Source organism: Balearica regulorum, chromosome 9, assembly GCF_011004875.1.
Source record: "Balearica regulorum gibbericeps isolate bBalReg1 chromosome 9, bBalReg1.pri, whole genome shotgun sequence".
Taxonomy (NCBI): domain Eukaryota; kingdom Metazoa; phylum Chordata; class Aves; order Gruiformes; family Gruidae; genus Balearica; species Balearica regulorum.
In genome coordinates this window covers 3,599,840-3,619,416 of record NC_046192.1, presented here as the reverse complement: position 1 = coordinate 3,619,416, position 19,577 = coordinate 3,599,840, and positions in this window count along the sequence as shown.

Genomic DNA, 19,577 nt, shown 5'->3' with positions numbered 1-19,577 from the left:
AATCACTACCACCTTCTGGAGAGCGAGGCTGGGGTAGGCGTGGGTTCTTCCTTGCTCCTGCCAAGAAAGATTAAGTATACAAGGTGAAGGAGATGTAACAGACAAGTTGCAGAAAGGCAGCACACTATCAAGTCACTGTTATAAAGGACCATTTCTTACACATTTTACTTCACCTTTACTTTTCTTCTGCGGATTATGAGACAGTAACCCAATGCAGGTTTCAGCATGAAATCACGGAGAAGAGCAGAAGCCAGGAGGTGTCCATAGTTGTTGTGCTCTAGACACTCTGCAATGCCGTTTGTAAAGCAGGTGATGCAGAGAAGTGTGTATCTACAGTTAGCTGGAAACATGCCAAAGCAGGGTGGTACACAGACTGCTGGCAGAGATGATGCCCTGTGATAAAATAAATGCAAAGATCATCTTGATTAATTGCCCACCTCTTCTTACCCTTGCTCTATCTTGATCTCCCTGCCATCTTGATAACTGCAGGCATGGCTAGCTCATCAGCCATGTCAGGTAGCTTCCCTTTAAATGGGAGTAGTTGAACATAAGCAAAATTATTGTTCCTGTTGTATTTCTTAAGATCCTTCATGTTGTTAAATGGTGGGGTGTGGCAATAAAGAATTGCAGGGAAACTTACTTAAAACACTGACTTAGGTGGGGTGTTTTTCTCATCTCTTTACAAATTCAGTTGTTTCCTCTCTCTGTGGAGCTTCTGGCTTAAAAAGCAAACAAACAAAAACACCAGAAAGACCTGTCTTGTCTGGGGTTTTTGATACATAATAAATGCTGCAGGTTTTCACATATCCTATTATTCTGAAAGGCTGTAGCATTTGTATCCTAGTTCATCAAGTATGCCCTCACTGTGCCATAAAAACACAGAACACAATGAGACCCTGTCTCAGGAAGCTGCAACTTAAACCAGGAGAAAGGAGAATTCTTTTTGCCTCACCCCTAGGCTATAGCATAATCAGTAATCTTTGCATTAGCAGTAAGCTAAGATTAGGAGTTTCTCACTGTTAACAGTGTGTGGACCTGCAAGCTTGTCTCATTAAGAATATATAAAAGCTGGCTCTTCTTAAATCTACGTTTAGTTCCCCAAAAGGTGACTATTACTAACTTCAAAAGGTTTTCCTTAAGTATTTTTAAAAACAGCCTATTGGGGCATGTAAAAATACAAAATTCCTTCTTAAAATTATTGTCACCCTATTTAAATACCCAATTAATCTATCATGCTTTCCTGATCTATAGAGCAGGGAATGAGCCATAATTTTTGAGGGGGACAATGATTTGATGACACTGATGAGGAAGAATGAACTCTCAAACTCCATTAGGGTGCATGAATCACAAGATTTTTCTCACAAGTTAATTAGTAATTTTTCCTAATATAATGAAGTTCTGTCTTTGATCATAGAATTTCTGTCGTCAGATTTATTATAATCTCCAGATGGACTGTTCTTTCTCCCCCAAAAAACTCATGAGGTGAGGTTTTTATAAGTGTACAAAATACTAGCTTCCTTTCTCTGAGTAAAATACTTTCCAAGATTATACTCTATTTCCCACAAGTAAAGAGTTGAAGCTACAGGCAGCTGGGAGTTTCATAGGCAATTATACATAGAAAATTATGAGTTCTGATTTACACTCCAGATAGAGGATATTAAAAGCTGACTGAATACCAGTTACTGACTTAAAAGCAGGAGATAATTTTGAATGCCACTAATTGCCACTCTCTGAGCGGTGCTGCAGCGTGGGAGCTGTGGAGGGCTAGCACCATGCATTCTCCTGACCTGTCCTTCCAAGCGAGGAGCGCAGGGCTTATCGCAGAGGGGAGGGAATTTGGATATTTAGTGGAGAGTCCCAGTGCTCTGTCCCTCTTGCAGCCGCTGTCTCCTGCCTGTGTTTCTGCTAGCTGAAGAGGATGTAAGGTGGCTCTTCCCCAGCCACGGAGCTGCTGCTGATACCCTTGGGGATTTCCACTTGGGAAAGCCCCTCTGTGCTATGAGTAGCTATGACCACATGCACAGTGCAGGGGCGGGCAGGTCATGGTCTCCAGCTGCGCTGTTAGATCACAGGAAAATCTGGGAGAGGATGGCCAAGATTTTTCATGGAAGTTGGTGGGAGAGCTGGGCTGAAGTAGTGGAAGTCATCTCAGTTACTAGTAGATTCATTGGATCCAAGGCTTCTGTCTGTGGGGATGTCCACGGTTTGTTCCCATAGTGCTGGAGGGGAATTCTCGTTATTTTGAAGGAGTCTTTTTTTTTAAATGTGGGGTATTTCAGGGAGCTAGAAATTAACTTCTTGTAGCAGCTGCTCTCTACAGAGTAGTCTTCCTTCCAAGTCTGCACAGGCTCGCCCCATCTCCTTATCCTGCATCCAGTTGGAAAATACTAACCCACTAGAACAACCATAGGTTGTTGGTTTGCATCTCCAGATCTAACAGTGCCAGAGCAGGCTAGGTTTGAGGAATGAGCACAAGGATGAAACCTAATGAGAGGTAGGGGAGAAACTGTGCCTCTCACAGTATTGCCAGCTCCTTCATATTTTTTATCACCAGTTTGACAGGAGTTTGGGGTTTTTTTTTGTTTGTTTGTTTTTTTTCCTTCTACTTTAGTGTGTGGAAGCATATGATAAAAAAAGGAAGTCAAAATTATTTACCTAAAGCAGAAGACTTTTTTTGTGAGGATTTCTTACACCCTAAGGTTGCAAAACTTAGAAGAGTGGTGAAGAATGTGGGGATTTAAAAAATTTTTTACATAATTTTTAAATCCTGGCATTGAAAGTACTGGAGATAGCACAGTTAGACTATTACCCAAATCCAACTGTTTGCTTTATGAGTATTATGGTGTGATTTTAGTAAGCTGTTGCAAAGAAATTTGTTGTGGACCAGCTCTAAAAATGCGCATCTGGATTGCTTTTTGTGAGACAGGAGGAGGCCTGGGTGACTTTAAGGAAGATGCATGTTATTATCTGGGCAGAGGGTGGGATGTGAGAGAGGACGGTTTGATGGAAGAAGTAAAATTGTGCTTGGTCCTGGGATTTAAAGCAGCACGTTTGAATGTGATTCAGTGCGGGAGGGAAAGAGAGTTGAGGAAAGGGAAGGGAGGAGAAGAGATCTGGTCGGAGGCTGAGGTGGCTGTGGGCAGCAGCTCTCCCTACGGATGGGAGCGGGCAGTGTGGGGAAACCTGGGGACGGGAGGCTGTAGTAATCAAGCTGGGAAGTCCTGACAGCCCCAGCAGCAAGAATTTTAGTTGTGAAGCTGCAGAAAAATAGATTGCTTCCACATTTTTATTCAGGAATTAAAGTCCATGTAGAGACATGGACTGTTTTCAGTAGTCATGTTCATTTGTGGCTACTGATAAAAGGTGTGGAGAGCCAGACCTGTGGAGCTTTTGAATTGCAAATGAAGAAGTGATAGAGCGGTTATGAATCTGTTCTGATACATGTGGATTGTCTGTGAGGAGTGCAAAGCTTTTGCAGCTATCGGCACTCCATGTACGGTAACCAGTGTATTGAATAGCGCATTATCCTATTGCAAGCTACCTGCTTATTTTGAGTTTCTTACCACAGCAGAGCTTCTTACAAATGAATCCTTCCTTGTTCCTTTCAAAGTTCAGGTTTCATTGCCTTTCAGTCCAAATTCTCTGTTCCGTTTAATTACCCCATGCTTTGCTGCATTAGACTTGGCACAGCTTGCAGTATTGCAAAAAAAAAAAAAAAAGCTGATACAAAAGTCAGGGGAATAAGTGAATTTTCTGAAAGGTAAAGTGAGCCTGCGTCCTGTGGGAGAGGAAGGGAGCCAGGGTTACGTAAGGATTAGGCAGTACCTTCTCTCAAAGGTGACAGTTCAGTAGGGACTACTCCTGCCATACCCCTTGGCAGCAGAAGCTGTCTTGTCCGATTGCTTCTCCCTTTGGCGCATGTTTGTATCTCATCAGTGAGGCAGCGACAAGAGCAAGTGCTCACGCACTTACGTGTTTTGCGGGACTCCAGAATATATTTGAGGGCATTTCCACTTGCATCACGCAAAGGTGTTCCTGCTGAAGGCTCACAAAGGTAACCAGTAATTCAGGGCTTCTCCCTGGGAGCCCTGGGGAAGTACCACTACCTGCTAGTTGTTGCCAGACTTGAAAACACAGAGGATTGCGTTCAGTCCTCAAAGCATTTTGCCCAACTGGGATGTTAGTAAGTACACTTAAAAAGGAAAAGAGAGCTGAGAAATTACTCATGCGTCCCTGTTTAGAAGTGTGCTGGTGAGAAGGAAAGTGATCTGCTCTAGTTGAGCTCTAGGGAGTAATCTCCTTTGCATATCGGGGAATTTCCCACAGTAACACTAAGGAGGAGTTTGTAGACTGCTGCTCTGGTGCAGGCAGAGAGAACGTTGTGTTGTGTGTTTTCTGAGGCCAGTGAGAGGTGATGCACTTTGCTGCAGGACTTGAATTTTTTTCAAAAATCTTCAGGAAATCTGCATGGGATCTCGTGAAGACCGGAGCCAACATTTATCTTGGGCTTCTCTCAAAAAAGCCCCCAACCATCCAGGAACGAGAGAAGAAAAGGCTTTTGATTTGTAATGACTATTTCTTGGTTTTGAATTTTGAAGGGGCTCGGTACAGGTGTAAGAACCTTTCCCAGAGTGACATCTCGTACATAAAAAGGCCGAGGTCCTGACAGGGCTGCCAGAGGGAATCACACGCAGTTAGCTGCTAGATGTGTGCATGCATGGCTGCCTCCCTGCCCTTCACTCTGAGAGAGAGAAAAACAACTCTGCTCTGAAAAAGGAGGGAGGGGGAAGAAGGAAAAGAATATTAAAAGTAGTTTGAGTAACTAAGCTGTTTGGAAGCCTGTCTGCCCATCCATAAGCTGCTGAGTAACTGTGATGCTACTCTCCATGTACTCCAGTGCACAGAGCCATGTGAACTTGGCCCATCAGCGAGGGAAGAAAGTACAAGTCCAAGTTTTTAGTACAAGAAAGTACTAAAAATTAGATCCTATATATTGATATCTGTATATTGAGGGTGTCTGAAAAACTTTGTCAGTGTAGTCTGACACACGTAGAGCCAGGTACGTGGCGTAAAGCCTGAGTAAACGCTTTTGATTTCATGCTCTGCATAGAAAGATACAGTTCAGCTTTGAGTCAGTTACATAAAGGGGCCTTAGATACTGGGACAGTGTCTGTCTATACTGACGGTATAGACCAGAATTGGGTTGTTTCCTCTCCAGCTCTGCTGTAAAAGTTACTGTCTCTGTACACCATGTGAGCATTGTGTCAGGTCTTACAGACAAGGTTTTAGGAAGCTCTTCTCTCCCATTCATTTAATTTGGGGTTCTGCTCTCCTAAATAGTCTGAGACAAGTGTATGTGTTTCTTGGGAACTAAGGTCCTGATCCAAAAGCTATTTAAATTGTTAGGAATGATTTCACTCTGTCCAAAACCTGCCTCTCCATGCCTCTGGGATGGAACAGACCAGTTCAGAAATGTGCCTTCCTAGGCTGACAAGAGCATCACCCAAGGCAGGGGTGCGGATCTCCTGGCTGTTCCATATTTCAGGCTATGCCTGAAAGCTTGGCTCTTAAGTTCACCTTTTCTGCCCCTGGAGCCAAATCCCAAGCTATACTGTTGAGATCATAGCATTTGCAAGAAGGTGGGTGAGGCACCCCAAAGCGCCCGTCTTTTGGTGGGTGGGAAGAATTACAGAATCACAGGATGGTAGGGGTTGGAAAGGGACCTCAAGAAGCTGGAATTAGCAAAGCCTCTCTCTCAGCTTCAGCCTGGGGATTTCTCTGATGCCCAGAATGCCCTGACTTCCCTCCATGTTGTTGATGTCACTGTCTGTAGGAATCTGACCAGACATGTGGCTTTGGACTTGCTGCACTAGATTTTAAGAGGTAATAGAATGTCGGTGTTACAGAGACAAGCTAGAAGTACAGCCAGTTTTCAGGGAATTCAGTGTGCATCTTTTTTCCTGCATATTCCCTACTGGTTGTGGATATGAATGTAAGCAAAGCCCCAACTTGGCTGCTACCTTTCGTATGGGAAAGGTCTGGAGCAGTAGTATTCAATTTTTATTTTTGCAGGCTGATAATTCTCATTTTCCAAGATAGTTGTGTACCACTGTATGACATGCTTTAACTGTACAAGGCATAGGCTTGTGTTTTGTTGGTTAACTGAATCTCAGGGTCTGTGGATTCTGCTTATACTGCAGACTGTCAGATCAGAGGAATCAGAGTGGGTTATTTTGATTTCAATATAGCTGTTCATGTGGTGATACATGCTGAATGGTGATACATGCATGACTGAGGCCAGCATGCAGCTCCTTTCAGGATTGAACTTTTTGTAGTTTGCAACTTTTTATTCCAGAAGCTTGTTAAAGTGACAGCCCCACTCATGGTCAGTTTAAATGTGACCAGTTTAGATTTAAATAAAAATAATTTTTAAAAAAATCACTGCTGACAGCTGTAGGGATCACAGAGGTGTAATGATTTTATTGAAGGCTGTGGGTAACTTAACCGTTTTCAGATGGGACCATACCTCCCCATGCTGTTTGCCAAGGGAGTGGTTGCCGGGGTTGGAATCCCTACAGGGTAGAGCGGTTTGCCTGGAGTTTCCTAACCTGCCCCTGCCTTAATGGAGTGATTCAAACCTCCTAATCAGGCAGGCTTTGCCTGAAGCATTTTGTCTAGCATCTTTATGTTGGTTGAACTGCAGGAAAAATAAATGCAAAATGGGAAGGTTTTCAGGTAGCACAGCTGTTAGCAAGGTGTCTCTGTGCCTGCAGTGTGAGGTACAGACTGTCAGAGTTAACTCCGGCTTTGTATTTGTTGTGTTACAACTGAACACATGCTCCATTTATTGTGCTCAGACCATATATGTGTCCTGTATTAAGAGCATACATACACAGGCTCTTATACATAATGATGTATTTTAGTATCTTGCAGAGATGAGTGAAAGTGAGAATTCGTAGTCACTGGTCAGTGTGAGTGCTGAGCTCCGTGATGAAATCCTTTCCTGTGCATGGCCTCTGCACTAAACAGGCCTTCAATGAAACCTGGTGACATGGGGTTTGTTGGTATCTTCACTAGGGGAACAGAAACTCATTTAGGACAAAAATCATTTTTCTACTTGCTACCTGATGAGCTGTGAAGTTCTGCTTCAGCTGAGTCATGTGAAATTATTACCTTGAAACTGCTGATTAGACTGAGCTCTGTTTTTCATTACAGGCTCTTTGATAACAGAAAAAATGGACACCTCTTCTGTATCTGATCTCAGAAAATGCTTGGAAGCTGATGCCTGTTGATGCGGCACTCTTCTTGCAGGTAAGCAACATTTAGCTCAGTCACAAACTGTTTCTCTGACGTTAAATCAGGGGCAGGACCCTGAATCTCTGTTAAGTGACTTTGCTTTTTAACAGTCCAAATAAATACTGGTTTCGCATACTCACACAGCTATGTCAATTGTTAAGTTTGAAATTTGTTGTCAGTCTTGTGCTTGATCTTGTCTTTTGCTCCTCTGCTCATTAATTAACTCAGAGTTCAATGACAATTAGCTTTAGGAGTCTTTCTGCATTTCATAGCAAGGAGTTGATGCAGTTCTGGAATGTGATTGTACTTTGCTGTATTATATTCAAATGTGTTTAAATAATAGGTGGGGACTGCTCAATAAATACTTAGAATGTGAATATATCACTTGGCACCAGAGGAATACATAGGGGGTTTTTCTAGACTGCTTATTTAGAGCTTTAACGGAACTAATAGTTGTTAATGCAGTGACTTGGCTCAGGCATCTAGAAGTTCATTTGTATTCTCAATAGCAACTACAGGCTTGCTTCATTTAAATCCTTACTTTTAGTTTAAAGGTTTGCTTCTACATTGCATCTAATTTTATGTAATTTTCAGCAGCTGTGGAAAATCTTAGTCCCATCCCACCGCCCCCTCTCTGCCCTTCCACTACAGATAGATTTTATTTTTTTTTAAATTTATTTTTTTAAAATTCATGTGCTCCCACTGCTTTGCTTTCTGTTGCATGTAGTGATGATGTGGCCTTAGAATCAGCCTGTTTGGAAAGTTGGCCTGACAAAAAAAAAACCCCACCAAAAAACCTCCAAACATTCATTCTCATCAGATCAGCTTGCTGAACCTATTTGCTTTCAAGGTGTGTAGTTAATTCTGTGGGTGAAAGGAAGGGGACTGGGCCTGCCCTCTTTGGAACTACACTTGAACTAGGTACAGGTCAGACTGTACCTGTGTTACTCCATCCTGCAATTTACTCACAATGAGATGTTCAGAAGGGATTGATTTACAACTTTGCTAATAATACTAAAAAGCATTGGTATAGTGCTAGGTTGGTAGGGGGGTTTAAATCCAAATTTCACCTTCTACAGCTAGGATGTCTCTATTTTGTGTTCTTATTGTATACTTCTTTTTTGGCTCCGGACATGTAAGTATGGTAACATGATGTTGCTTTTATATGAATGAATGTGGTATTCTCCATATTGGATTTTATCTTTTCCTATACAAATGCTTAGGAATCCTGAGCTGCCCAGGAGTTGACCATTTGCTGTTAAGGGTCACTCTCTAGCATGACCTTGGCTCTGTTTTGGGGGGTTCTTTTGCCTCTGAGTTTCACAATGAAGCTGCATGGTATTGTGTGGAACAAGCCTTTAAGTGAATGGCACTTCTTGCATTCTCAAGAAGCTCTGCTGCTGTCATGCAACTCTGTTTCAAGTGCAGGAAAAGTTGGGAGTTGGTGGCTTGTCTGGTTTGTGGGGGTGTTCATTTTTTTTGTAATAAATTCAGACAGTTGAAAATGTTCTCACAAGTTATGGCTCCCACAGACAAAACGACAGAGGAAGTACTCTGTATGGGACTTTCTAACCAAAGCTCTGGTGCCTTGAGTCATGCCTCTGGCAGCTGTCTGAACTGAAATCCACAACTGACTACTTCCATGTTTGCTATTTCTCCGGAAATTACTTCAAAATATTTTTATTGTTTTATAACTTTGAACTAGTCTATGTATACAGGTTTTAGCTGCCATTCAGAAAAAGCCCGGAATATAATAAATTTATAAATACTCACTGGGCCGTACAGAAAGAATTCAGTTGGTGTGACTGTGGATCTACAGTTACTAATATATTACAGTTGCTATGTGTTATTAATAACCTTGTAATTTGCCAGTGACAGCAAATCAGAGCCAAAAGGGAATCAAAAAGGACATAAATAGTTGAAATAAGTAATGTATCTCCTTTCAAGTTGTGAGTGCATCATGTAAACAATAGTGTTTTTCTTTGCATCGTTTTTATATCTTTGCTATTCAGTACTGCTTGTTTGTATTTGATCACTTTGCCTCCTGCCACTAGGTTAGTTAGAGAAGGTTGTGTGTTGTTTTCTAATTAGATGATGAATTAATTCTTTCACTTCCCTTCTGATTCTGCTCTGGATTTCTATTATCAGAGTAGCCTGGCTCCTGATTTCAGTAAGACTTTAATTATTTACTTGTAGTTCTCCTGTGACATATAAACTGAGAACATGCAGAGCACTTGTTTTGGAGGGAGTCTGACATCTCTGAACTCTTGCTGGAGAAAGCATGGAAGAGAGTTTGTGAAACCGCTCTCCTCTTCTCTGGGTATGTTCTAGTGGGCTGAGCAAATGATGTCTTGGAAAGACACTGAATTGTAGGTTCCTGCCGTGTTCCAGGCATGTGACTCCTTGCCCCCTCCCACCCAATCTCAGGGAGCTGTAGATCCAAACAGAAGGGAGATTGGGTCTGAGTTTGAATGCGGTGGTCATGCTGGGGTTACATGAAAAGGCTGTGGCTCGGATTCATCTCTGTATCATGCTCAAATATGAAGAAAGTAAGAAAATAAAAGGAAATAAAAAGGAAGTCAGAAAAGCATTTATTTTTAGGACCTGGTTTTCTGTGGCTGCTCTAGGGTAGTGGCTGTTTCTTGCTCTTTACTTTTTTGTGGAAAATTCTATCTCCTTTCAAGAGGAAAAATGGATATTCTTAGTTACTACATTAATTAGGAGTCCTGGGTGCAATTTTTTTAGAAGGTGCCCCTCCCCTTTCCCATCCCCAAGGGCACAGCCAGAATTTCAGAGTTCAGTTGGGTCAGTTGCCATGCTGTGTTTGGATATACGCACCTGGAGCAATTCTCCAGTCCCTGCAGCTGTGTGTCCTCTCCTGGTGCTGCACAGACTTCTGCATCCTCTGGGGTTTGGAGGGGTAAGTGGAGGGGCACTGTGTACCTCTCCCCTTTCCTTTACCCCCTCTATTGCTCGCAGGACTCTGTTTAGAGACCCTTCTAAGACCCAGGAAGGCATCTTCTCACCTGCCTTCCTGGGACCGTTCCCCTCTTCCTTCTCCAGGGCAGAGTGGAAGGTGGGAAGTGTGCCGGTATCGGGCTTGTTAGTTCTGCGCTGTGAACAGGGAAGGGAAGGTGCGCATGTTGCTCGTCTGGATGTGTTAAAAGAGGATGCAGGAGTGCCAGAGCCTGGACGTCTGACATGTCAGCAGACGGTGTGGATTCTTTCTAGCTTTTGTGGCCTCCATCTTCTGTACTTATTCTCATCTTGATCCTGGCTGCAGGGCGCTGGGGCATATCTGCATGTAGATCTGCACTCTTCGAGCCAAATGTAGCAAAACAGATGAAAGGTATTATGAGTTATTTTGGTAGAGTTTTCCATCTGAGCGACATCTTTTAATGTTAAATGGGCTGGAAAGTTTTTCTCTGCCTGGGAATGGCCTTTTCTTGATTATATCAATGCTGCTTAAATACCAGAAGCTGATGAGTCTTGCCTATAGTAAGGTTGGTACATGGAGAGGGGGACTTCCCTGTCATTCCCTGGTATAACTTGAGATAACGAACAAAAAATGTACCTAATTTGAGGATTTTCAAATCAATTAGTGATAGTTTAGGATGCTGAGAAGTATCCTAATCACTTACATTCTTCCTCAAATTCTGTGCTGTTTGCTGGCAACAGATGAATTTCTCAGAGCATCTCTGTTCCATGTGCACTAGTCAGTGCTTTGGTTAAAGTGCTGAGCAACTACTGACTTGTAAGAGCAGCTTCTCCCTTGTTTTCCCCTACATGGGCATTAAGCTTTACAGCCTTAAGTAAATGAATGAATGAGCAAACAAGTTGGACAGCTTTTAGGTGGTTGCAAGGTTGGGTCCCTATAGTGAGAGCTTTCTAATACCTCATTCCTTGACACCTTCATCCCTAAAATACTCAGGCTTTGCTGAAGAGCTTTTAAAATCAACTTCCAGCTGTTAAAATATTCAGCTTATGCTTGATGGGGCTGACACTGTCTTCGGATCACATTTCTGCTTTTAGAATGCAGTTCTTGCTTTGATCAGCAACACAAAGTGATCAGGTACATTTATTATGCCATGGATATGAGCTGGCAATAGGTTTCTCATGCATCAGCTGTCTGGCGAAGGGAAAGCAAAGCAAGGCAGGAAGCTTGACGATGAGTAAGAGAAGGATTGTGTCTTGTTCCCCAGGGGGTTTGTCCAAAAGTAAGCAGAAGGGCACTTGGAAACTCGTACAAAGAGATTTGCTTCGAAGTGTAGATAGAGCACAGCTTTAGGTCTCCTGTCCCACTCAGATGATAGCATGTACTTTTATGATGGAGCTCAAGAACTGCATGCTTTTGGTTGCTTTACAAAAAAAAAAAAAAAGAGGGGGGCATTCACAACACACACTGTATTTCCAGTGCTTGCCCTTCAAAAAGAAAGTAAATTTATCAGTTATATAGTGAACAGAATGAAAGTTTTGAAAATATATATTTGATTTAGAGTCTTATATGAGTCTTTGGGTGTTAATGTTACCCAGGCAGAAGTGTTTGCCTGAGTGGGATGTGAGACAACAGCTTCCCTCAGGAATACAATCTTCATATAAGAAGTACAGACTTCTGCCCTTATGTCGGAGTCCTTTCTGCCATAGTGGGAGGGAGGAAGATGATTCTCAAACTGTGCAGGGGTTTCATATTACTTTAAGGTTTTTTTGCTTGCTCTCACCAAAGAGCTTCTCATAGTCATGGTCAAGACAGTGGACCAAATAAACCTGGTTCAATGTACTGTAAAGATTTCTGTGTTTCCAGCCCATTTGTCCTAGAACCAATCCTTTTTTATAAAAGAGGTGTCCTAATCCTGAGAGGTGTACTAAAAGGGGATGATAGTCTTCATTTGCATGAATAAATTGGCTCTTGATTTGCACTAGAAGGTTGATGGTAAGTGAAGTAAAAGCGGTTCCACATGATTTTATTATTAATAAATAGTAAAAAAACCAAAAACCAAACCAGCCAAACAAAGAAAAACCCACCCACAATAGATCCAGAAGTGGATCTGTTTGCTCCTTTTCCTGGAAGCAGTTAGACCTTTTCAATGTAACTGTATTTGAACTTCACTGAAAAGCCTTATAACTTAATAGCGGCAAGTCTAGCAAATGTATCGGTACTTCTCGGAGATGGTATTCATTGCGTGTCTTAACATGCGTGCAACACAACCAGCGTGCAGCTGCAGGGCACCAGAATGTGTTTCCTGCTTGGGGCTGATTTGGGTAGAGCTTGCCAAGCTCCAGTTTTCTGTCTTTGGACTTTGGGGGTTTTTTGGGGTTTTTTTTTTTTTTTTCTTTAATGGAATACCACAGTATACCACATGGGACAAATACTTCCCAATTTAAAAATTGCTGGAAATTGCAGGGAAGGGGTGGGCAGGCACTTGTGGATCTTTTTCAGCGGTGCAAGTGCTCCATCTACAGGTCAAAACATCTGCTAAGATCATTGATCAGCATGGTCAGAGTGCTTTCCTTCAGTTACATTATAAAAGGACAATATAGCTAAAAAGCTACCTCACAGAGTTCATCGGTGTGATTCTGAGCAACCAGTTTTCCACAGAAAATTGTGAACCAAAAGTTCACCTTCCAAAGAGTAGTTTCTTTTTGGGAAAAAAAAAAAAAAAAACAAACACAAAAACAACTTGGCTTGTTTGCTCAGTGAGAAATGGTAAAGTTGCTGCATGTGAAGTGGGGTGGTGGCAGGGAGTTAAAAGCAAATGTTGGCGAGAGCCAAAAAATGAGTGTGAAGTTGCCATGCGTGAGTTTAGGTGGGCAACTAGAAGATGATTTCCATCACTGTCAGTGTGGTGAGATTTGAACAGTTTCCCAGCAGTGTGATGGAGGAGTAAGAAACCTAACTCGTTTTAGGTGATCTGGATAAATTTGGGAGTGGGATCATGCAATAGTAGCTGTAGTATCAAGGTACTGGATTTGGTGACTTGGGTGGCACCTCTCAAGCCAGCAGTCTACAATGTTGTTGGGACAAACAATTAAAATGTTCAAGAGGGCAAAAGCCTCTTATGTATAAGGCTTACTAATAAGTAAGCATCTTACTTATTTTTGAGTGTTTTTTGAAAGACCTGAGTGGCTTGTGAAAACAAAGTAATGTGTTCTTACAGAGATCTGGACAGATCAACAGCAGCGAGGACATTTTCCCATATAAGCCTGCCAACGTGCCTCCATTCAGAGTTGGAGACACATTCCTGGGTAGGAGCATAATTCGGTCAGCATGTCTGCTAATTGGCCTCCGTGGCTGCCAGTATAGCAACAGATAAGGACTTATTTACCCAAGAGAGAGAAACACAATCTTGAACACATCTTAAATACAGTTCAATTTAAGGACAAGAAGTAGAACATTAGGAAAAACATTCTTAACTCATTTAGCTTTGTTCCTAGGTGAAGATAGGAAAACTGTTTAATAAAAAGCAGGATACTTACTAGGTATGTGTGTGCTGTGTGTAAAAAGAATCAGAATGGCGTGCTCTTGTTTATTGATAGTAGCAGGATATCTTCATCAGTCTGGTGTGATATATGTTAAGCAGTTGATATTTTAAGATTTTTTGAAAGGGACAACTCAATAACTGGTATTTATGAAGAGTCTGAAGAAACGACTGGGGAAATCACTGACCCAGTGATGATAGTTTTCGATAAACTGTGGAAGATAAGGCACATGTTCCAGAAAAGCACAGCATGGAGTTACTTGTCCAGACATCTGTCTGAAACAAAACAAGGGAAGCTCCTGGGACATCAGTGGTGCCTTGAGGGCTTAAATGACTCTTGAGAGGATTTTATGGGACATAATTCTTATCAAACAAGTGTGACTTTAAGGAATTATAGGTTTGGATTTAATAGCAACACTGAGTGTATACATAAATGCTTCACAAAAGCCTACCTTGTTGCTCCAAAATAATGTGACTATATAGCATATCCTTTGAGCATGTGTTAAAAGGATTAAAAGCCAATTAGCAAAGTTTTAGTAGTAATAGTTAGTGAGGATCCTTACCAAATAGGTGATTCTTTTCCTCAGCAGTGATCTGTGCTATTCAGTGCTTTCCTAAAGGTCTGGAAGCAATTGTGGTGACAGCTGTTGAGCAGCAGTGAATCATACACAGCAATGCAGATTTCTTGGGGCCTCTTTTTGGAGAGGAACAACAAAAGCATTTCAGTAAGGCAAATTTGAAATTACACATCTAGGAATAAGAAACACAAGGACTTCCAACAAATAGGTGACTGTTCTTGAGTCAAAAAAAAAAGGGTTTTAGTGATTGTAGTGGACAAGCAGTTCAAAAGAAGCTCTCAGTGGGATGGGTAGAAGGCCTCCTGTGGTGCTTGATGGTATAAAAGGGAAAGATTCAGTAGAATGAGTGTGGATGTACAGAAATACTCATGCAGGCAAACATTTTTTTCTTTATGCAGTGTTGATGAAGTTGATCCTGGAATACTTGGAATTATGTATCCAGTTTTGGTGTCAAGATTTCCTGGATTTATTAAAAAAATGATAAAAAACACCCAACCAAGCAAACCAGAAAATATAAAGAAAACAGTCTAAAGTCTGAAAGAAATACTTTGAGCTCTGGAAGTCTTTACTGTATATTTACTCCAGTAAATAAACACCTATAGGTAGAGTAAAGGTTGGATACTAAGAGTCTAAGGTCTGAGACCTGTTCTTCTCAGCAGAGATGGGAGATATACTAAGTATGAATGGCAGAAACCTTCCCCAGAAAAGCGGAGGGAGGAAGATGCATGGCTTTAGTGTTGGGAATTAATTTTAAGTAAACAAAGCAGATGGTTCTCTCTTCTGTAGTATCTTTTAGGAGGAAGCGAAGAGCTGTACGCAAGATGGCCATGCCCAGTAGAGGGGGAATGGTAAGAAATGCAACAGCCTCTGATGAGCAGGTGGTGAGACCAGTGAGCTCTGGAACTGGTACCACAGTGCATGACATGTAGCACTCCCCCCAGCCCTGTTCAGCTGAGTTACCAGCTGCCCTCTCTTAAAGGTGAGTGTATGTCTTAGTCCTTCCCCTCCCATCTCTAGGAGATGGAAAAGGTCAGTCATGAGGATTTTTGGCTTTCTAATTGGTAACATCAGGGGGTGCTTACCAGTGGGTGCTAGGGTGCTTCCCACACACCTGCAGGCTCAGCAGTGCCTCAGCAAATCGATATCCTCCAGGCACAGCACAGTGGTCAGGCAGGTCCTGCATCTCCAGGTGTGTTTGTGCTCAGGTGTAGGAACAGCATTAAAGAAGCAGAATGCTTGATTGTGTGTCGTGTGTTTCCTGGGCTGCCTAGGAGCAGAAGAGGACCCTGCTGTGCTGTAATCAAGTATATTTCAGAGTTTGTTATTCCAGATCTTCACACAGAAGAAACACTGTTCTCATTCCTCATCAAGCCCCAAGCTGGCTAATAAGGAACAAATTCAATGTATTCCAAGCACAAGGCAATCTGTCTTAGCAATGATCTTAATAAAGTCTAGTCAGCAATAAACCCTGGTAGTCAGAAGTGATTTTCTCTGAGTTTCCTGATTAGGGAATGCTGTTCAATTATCTGGATTCCAACGAGCAGCTGGCATCCATGCTGCAGACAGAAATGGAGAGTGGGGGAGAGGTCTTTAATTATCTTCAAGTCAGCAAAGATCAGTCTGTTGAATCAAAACAGATGGAGTGTATAATCCACTAGCAATACTTGTGATTGGGTAAATATAGTTATATGGCAAAGAGGAGGAAGGCAAAGCAAATGGAGAGGAATTTCCTTGTGGGTAGGCTTTGAATGTTGGTATATTTACACTGTCACTGCTAGCCGAGGTGGAAGTGTGAAGTGTAAATACAGCATCAGTGAACCTTCCTGTGGTGACTTGCAAGGCCGCTCTAGGGAAGTGGGAGGGTTTGGGAGCCTCGTGCTTTGTGTTCCGTTGGCAGTGGCTGTGTTACAGATGGCAGATTAGTGAGTCTCTTGGTTCCAGAGGGCACAGGTTTAATTCCTTTCCTGGGGTGCGCTTCAGGCATTTCTGCAGTGACTGCCAATCAGGCTGGACTTGTTGGACAAAGTAATTGAAGACGTTTTCTGGACAGCTGCAAGTTGGTGAGATGTGTGAGGGAGGCACCGTACAGCTGCTGGATGGAGTTACAATACCCATGGGAGCTCAGTGTTCTTTCTGGTTCCTAGTTGTGAGCTTTACGTTTACACTCCCAGCATCTCCACTCACTGCCAAGTGACAAGCTTGTCAAAGCCCAGCAAGAACTTCCAACCAGAAGCCCCCGTGATTACCTACACTGATTTACAGGGTTTTCTGTTGTGATGCAGGCTGCAGATGTCTACTAGGGACAGGATTAATTAAACCCAGTGGCCCTTTCTACAGCAGGTGCTAGCTGGTTGTGAGAACGGCATGGAGCTGTGTGCAGGCAAGGAGTCACTGGTGATAGGACAGGAAAGCCTGTTGCACCCAGAGTACAGCTGAGGGTGCTGGTGTGTGCTGAATTGCAGGGATCTTTTTGTGTGCACAGGCACTGCCACGTGTGTCTTGGACGAGGACCCAGGCCAAACCAGTAATCTAGAGGGGATCTCGTCAGGCTTAGCAAAGTGTGTGTGGAAGACAGGCATGGGGTGTCTCTGCCACTGCTTTTAAGCCCTGACAACAAGGGCACCCTAACTATTGTAATTTGTCTAACTCTGAAGTGCATTTTAGTGGCTGATTTTTCATCTTGTTATGTCAGTGCAAGTATTTGATCAATAGATGGAAACAGGCAGCAAGAGTGGCATCTGGAAAGGTGGTTTGTTTACCTGGAGACAAAGCACAGCTTACCGTCATACAGCTGTATAACTGTTCCCCAGTTAGAGCCTAAGTGGTACAAGGCAAACAAGAAATGAATCAAGTGTCTGTGATGTGTGTAGAGGCTTCTCCTCCCTTTTCTCTTATGTGTGGGTAGGAGCTGGATTTGAGCTGCCGGACTGAATACACCAGCAGTGACACTAAACAGACCTTTGGGTAAAGTACTGCTTTAATTTTGTGGCAAACTCTTCAATAGAGGCACCATGCTTCCTTACTGGAGGATGGTTCTCAATAGCAAAACCAAATGCTACTCATGGAGGAACTCAGAGGTGAGGTGAGTTTTGCTGTGCTATATTATGGGAGGATTAGCTAGTGCTCCAGCAAAGCTGTGGTCCCAGGTTCATGCAGTCTAGATCTGATATGCCAGAGATAAGGGGCTGCCACTGGTGTGTGTTTCTGGTTCTGCAGGTACCCTTGCACCTCACAGTGCTCTCAGGTAACCTTGGACCTCTGCTTTTCAACTGCCTGTTTGTCTTTAAACACAACCATGAGAGAAAAGAGCATCCTGCAGTGCTTGCCGCCTCCTAATTGAAACAAACTGGGTTTTCCTCAACTGCAACTCTGTTCCTTGTTGTAACTTCCCTCTATCAGTCCTCCACTCCTGTCATATTCTCCCCCAAGATCTTCTGAATCCCATTAACTACTATAAAGAATGACTGAGCACAAATTTAGGTGTAATTTGTTTGCAGTGAAGGACATCTCAGGCTGAAGAAAGACTGAGTGGCAAGAACTTGTTGGGATACTGTAAGAGCACATCCATGGGTGATATGCAGTGGGTGGTGATAGCCGTTGCATTATGGACACACTGGTGTCTGCCTGTAGCACAGACGGTGGTTGCAGCCTCAGCACAGGGAGGGCTGCACAGTCCCCACATGAGCCTCTGTATTACAGTACACTGTGAGGACTGAGTCTCCCCAGGCCACTAATTCGGAGCAGAGCAGTAAGTCTTGCACTGGAAAAGCTGGCTCTGCTTGACGAGAGCTAGGCACCAGTGCTGGAAATTACTTTTAAGATTGCTGTCAAGAAAGTGAAGGGGCAGGTTGGACACTTGACTAATGCCTTGCACATGTGGCAAGAAGTCCAGAGCTGAGCCAGAACACGACGGGCTTCTACAGCAGCTGCCCTTGGCTCGTTGCAGCACCGAAGGAGCCATCATGCACCATGTGGCATGACAGCCCATGCTGGAGGAATGCACTTCCTGACATGTTTACATTGAGCTATATGTAGTCTGTGGCTGAAGTTGCAGGCATGTATTGATAGGGTTGATGGGGTGGAGGGGAATGGGACAGGTGGCCCACCTAAAAATCTGCTGTATTCAGGCTAATATAATTTTAAAGAAAAGGGGGTTGTAGAAGAAGATTCAAAATTACTTTTTCCATTCTGCAACCTCCCCCCAGCCATCAGTTTTTCTTATTTAAGCTCTTTTGGGGTAGAGGAAATCAGTCTCAGACAGAACACTGTGTGCAGTCACACACATACCTATGTACTTGGAAAATTAAAAGTACACCCCCTTACTGGTTGAGGAGGCAAGAGGCATATACCATCCATTTATTCATTCTGTCTGCTTCCTTTTCCCCTTTTAGTTGTCTTGTGGGATTTGTTCTCATTTTCCAAACCTGAGCAAGTTCAAACAGTCAACTGTAGGAAACCAAATACATACTTCTATGGTATTCAACTAGGCTTTTTTTAAAATTGTCTATTTTATAGCTCTCTGATTAATAACAATGCTCTGGTTGAGGCTTTTCTCAGAGTCCCATAGGAGTCTGGAATTCATTCCCAACTCTGAAAGAGACCCAGACCCAGCTTGGAAGTTGGAAGTAGTATTTGAGAGACACTGACTTTTCTGAGTGCTTACTATTAATATATCAGTGTAAAACTTAATCAAATGAAGAAAACTGACACAGAAGCACCTTTTTTTAATTACTAGTAGAGTTGAAAAAAAGACACAAATCTACCTTAAATGTAAAATATTTCTATTGTTTCTTTAACAGAAGTGTCTCAGTTTAGGTGTTATTTTAATACCATGATTAACAAGACTGGCTTGGAGGAGGAACTCTTTGGTTTTTGCTTCCAGAAGCTTTTCAACAGTATCCCAACACTTGAATAGAAGAATAAATGCCAAATGTACTCTAAGCAACTCCATTAAAACATTAGTTATCAGACCCAAAGCAATTGACATGAGAGGCACGAGTAAAGAACAGAAAAGGCTTTATTATGTTACAGAGCTGTCTGTTCCCGTTGTACTGGGAACCTCACTGTAATCTCAGTTCAGGTAACATTCAGTAGAGAATAACTCCCAATATCCGGGGTCAGTAGGTATCAGTGCCACACCGAGTTACGGTATATTCTTGAACAGATTACAGAAGATTTGGATATGTAAAACAGTTTATATTCCAAAAAAAAAAAAAAGTTCTGGTTC